Genomic DNA, 4,496 nt, shown 5'->3' with positions numbered 1-4,496 from the left:
ATATATATATACCACTTCCTCTGGAAAATGTCAGTCCTTGGATGTTTAAATATTATATATATAATTTTTATGATATATTAAAAGCTAAATTTCATAGAAATCAACGTTCATATAGCAAAAGTGTGTTAATGGAATACTTAGTCCTTCCCAAATCGAAGTTTTGACTCCACCAAGAACCAACTACCTGTCTCTGCGCTCAGCCCCCAAATCATCCCGAGCATTTTCTGACTAAGGGACTCGTGAACCTTTACTGTGACCTTTCTCACCTCCTCCCTGGTCCACCAGAATCCCGAGGGCAACACCAGCACTGAAAAGTAGACATATTGCCAAATACCTGGCAAAACAGTACCAGGCGGAAAGGTCAGAACACTGAACATATGTTTCACTGCAGATGTCTAATTCTCCAGTTTTTTTAAAAGAACAAAACTTTTCTGAGCTGTGTTCAAGCAGCGTTTGCTTGGTGGAATGAGCAAAACAAGAGGGAAAATGAAAGTACTAATTCTAGGTGAGTAGTATCAATGAAAGTTACTTGGGCTTAAAAGTCTGACCTGATGCCCGGCCAGTGTGGCTCAGTGGTTGAGCAACGACCCATGAACCAGGAGGTCATGGTTCAATTCCCAGTCAGGGCATATGCCCAGGTTTCTGGCTCAATCCCCAGTGGAGGTCATACAGGAGGCAGCCAATCAATGGTTCTTTTTCATCATTGATGTTTCTATTTCTCTCTTGCTCTCCTTTCCTCTCTCTGAAATAAAAAATATATATATTAAAAAAAAAAAAGTTTGACCTGAAAATCAGTACCTTTATGGTTCCACATACCTTCTCACCTATTTCCCAGAATCACCCCCGACATTTACAGACAGCAATCTAAGACTGTCCTAAGAAAGCATTTACATTACATTTACAGAGGTCCTTATAGTCATGGCCCCGCCATCAGTACCATTGCGAAGTGTCTCCATTTCTCTAAAGCCTGCAGCAAACATCCAGGAGACAGGCGCATAGTCAGTCAGTCAGCTAGAGAGTATGCAACACATATTTAGCAACACACGGCCAACTTCAACTGAGCAAAAGGCCCAGGTGACAGAGATCATGGAATACTGCTCATCTGGATAGAAAACATGTGACTGGAGAGCTAAGATCTGTGTGAAAGACCCGTTCCACTGGAGTGGCTCAGCCAATGCTGGTTAACAGCCAACCTGGCTCACTAGCTCCGAGTTTACAACCTCGGCATCACTGACTCCTGGGCTGGGGAAGCCCTGTTGTTGGGGATTTCCCTATGCATATGGTGTTTAGGAGCGTTCAGGCCTCTACTCATCCTGTTAGTAGCCCCCACCCCATCAAAAACTGTCTCCAGAACTGGCCCCGTGTCTCCTGGGGGTAAATTTAACCTAGTCGAGAAGCACGGCTCTAACCTTACATTTATATGCCCATATATGCAATATTCCACTCCATTTCATCCCCCCAAAACACAACTCTCGGCTTCAAGGAGCTTATAATCTAAAAGCCAAAAAGCCCACAAGTCAAGGAGTATTTTATTGCAATATTCTGTAAATGAGTAGGGCTTCGAAATTACAGATTCTGGCAGTTTTTTCCCACCAGAGCTACCTTCCCTCTCTCTTAACTTACAAACATCATGTCTTATCTATCTTGAACTATACAGATCCTCAAAACAGAGGTTCAAGGCTCACACTGTGCGCTTCAGTCAGCTTCATGTATTGAGGGACAATGTGTTTCACTTCACTTGGAGGCACAACAGCTGCCCTACCTCTCACTAGGCTTTGGGGTGTTGACCAAGTTACTTACCTTCCTATGCCCCGTCCTCTTAACATTAACCCAGAAACAATACTATCAAACCTAACTTACGGGGACAGAGTCAGTATATAAAGTGCTTAATAGCCTTTGCTCTTTACTCATTTGGATTTGTAATTATTTTCTGCCCTCACAGTTCAGTAGCCTCTCAATAGTGCTTATCAAAAGGGTTGAGAGTTGTCTACCATGTTCATTTTGAGTAAATAGTTCAAATAATCCCACCCCCAACCTACTCTATGAAAAGAGGAGGCTGAGGATCTGTTATTTAGGACCAACATTCTGCCTCTCCTCTGTTACTATTACTAGTCTCCTATAGCGAGCTTCACCTCCTTCCTCCACACCCTATTCTCCTTCCTGTTCACCAAAGGAAAAAAGAAAACCTCACTAAGCACCACGTTCGGAAACGCCAGGTTTCACGCCTTTCCTCTTTATTTTGACAAACTCGTTACCACAAGCTCTAGATGCTGCCAACCGATGCCACTCAAAAATCATTAAAAAATCTCCAATGTCTCCCCATGTCCACCAAATGAGGAAACCCCCTGGCGATCATCCTCACATGGCTCTTACCTTCTCCAGGCTTTTCTCCTGCAGCGGCTCTATACATGCTCTGCTCAGTCCCACAGAACCTTCTCCCCGGAGTCAGGCCTGTCCTGTACATTCCTTCTGCCTGGAATAGTGACCCCTCCACTCCCCTCCCCTCTATCCTCCTCCCTCAACTCCACTCCCAAAACCACTCTCTGGGAAGCCTTTCCTGAGGGTCCTGTTTCCTTAAAACTACACCTAGCCCTCGCTGGTTTGGCTCAGTGGATAGAGCATCGGTCTGCAGACTGAAGGGTCCCAGGTTCGATTCCTGTTAAGGGCACATGCCCGGGTTGTGGGCTCGATCCCCAGTGTGGGGTGTGCAGGAGGCAGCCAATCAATGATTCTCTCTCATCATTGATGTTTCTACCTCTATCTCTCTCTCCCCTCCTCTCTAAAATCAATACAAATATACTTTTAAAAAAAAAACCACACACATACACACACACACTACACATAGCTTGTTCGAAACCATTTTATGGGAATTCTATTCTTTGTTTTGTATTTCTCACATTCACTCCTTACATTGTGGAGGACAAACGCCATGGCTCTCAGCTTTGTCCTTCCTCACACTGCTGATGAGCAGTGCCTTGTACCTCCAAGCTCTCAAATACAGCTGTCAAATGGAAGGTGGTCTTTCCTAGGATTTTTATGATAGGTTGGCCAATAAGTCACAATTAGACTCAAGCCATTTTAGCAAAAAGAACATTTTATTTATGCCTCAGATTAATAAAGTTAAACGCTTCTATTTCACTTGCATAAAAAACTGTCCTAATTTCAGGGGAGGACAATTTTTTTATACTAAGTGACTTAGCAATTAAGCAACTCTTCTCCACTTATGCCATCATAGAAACTAAAGTTTATAAGAGCCATAGATTAAAAGAAATATTCCTTTGGCGCAGAATTAACTTGCTGGAGAACAGGAAAAAATTTCGTGGTAATTCGGAATGACTGCAGGGTAAGTAACACACTGGCAAGTAATCACTGAACAGAGAGACTGAAATATGCTACGTGAGCCCCTACACATCCAGGAAAGCCCCGTTAACATATGGAGTTCTTATGAGCCTTCCCTTGGTAACAGACTCGATGTGTCAATGGGCATGGCCATATGCCATTGCAGTCTGTCATCACTTTCAAGTTGGTAAATTTCATGGACACAGCAATTCAGTTGGGAAGCTTTTATGTAAGTGCCTCCTCCATGCCAGGCAGGGAGTGGAAGCTAAGAAGATAGATGAATACAACGCAAGCAAATAATTTCTAAACAAGGCACTTGGTGCGCACCCTGCAATGCTTCTGGCCCCTTCACCAGCTATCTCCACGGTTTTGTTTATTGTATTAGAAAAACAGGTGAAAGAAGTGAAACACTCCGGGATATTGGGCTGGTACTTAAATTTTAAACACTTTGGTCTAAAGACCCACGCAATGACAGCGCTAGAAGTGTCCCTCTCACGAAGAGGGGTGATCACAGGCTCTCCCGCTCCACCCAGCAGCCACCACCGCTCAGTCCGGACAGTTCAGAACCTGGAAAGCTGTCCCGGCGACCGCGCACCAGAGAGCAATGCAAGTCACTCCATCGGTGCTTCCAGAGCAAGGAAACGCGACCAAACACCAAGTTTCCCTTTAGATTTAGCTGCGCCTTTTCCACACTGACTGAACCTCTCCCCTCCCCGCCTTCTGAGCAGGGAAAAAGCTCAACAGATATGCTCTTCCTTGGAAAATGAAGCTATCTGTTCACATTTTCAAAACAAACGCCTGTGGCCAGGTTCGGGAGGACAGCCTCATTCACATACACACATGGTGTCCCTGGGAAAGGTGCCTGCCTGCCCCTTCTCCCGGCCGAAGCCTGGAGCCCATGAATTGATGGGATGCCGGTAAAGGGGTGCCAGGCGGCCTGGGCGAGCTGAAAAGCGACTCTGGGTCTCGGGGAAACCCGCCTGGGTGTTGCCCAGCCCTACTGGGTGCCCAGCCCTACTGGGTGGGCAGCGAGCCGGGGAAAGACCCGCTCCCCCTGCAAAAGCAGCTGCTGCAGCCTCCAGCAGTGGTTCTCAACCTTCCTAAAGCCACGACCCTTTAATACAGTTCCTCATGTTGTGGTGATCCCCCCAACCATA

General features: G+C 45.7%; 1 protein-coding gene across 1 annotated transcript in view; it reads right to left on the bottom strand.

Annotated features, from left to right (window-relative positions):
* The window catches only part of YWHAQ (tyrosine 3-monooxygenase/tryptophan 5-monooxygenase activation protein, theta), a 23,936-nt gene that overhangs the window by 18,787 nt on the left and 653 nt on the right, over positions 1–4,496 (bottom strand). The window lies entirely within an intron of this gene.

Source organism: Myotis brandtii, unplaced genomic scaffold, assembly GCF_000412655.1.
Source record: "Myotis brandtii unplaced genomic scaffold, ASM41265v1 scaffold247, whole genome shotgun sequence".
Classification (NCBI taxonomy): domain Eukaryota; kingdom Metazoa; phylum Chordata; class Mammalia; order Chiroptera; family Vespertilionidae; genus Myotis; species Myotis brandtii.
This window is presented reverse-complemented; position numbering and strand designations above follow the sequence as displayed.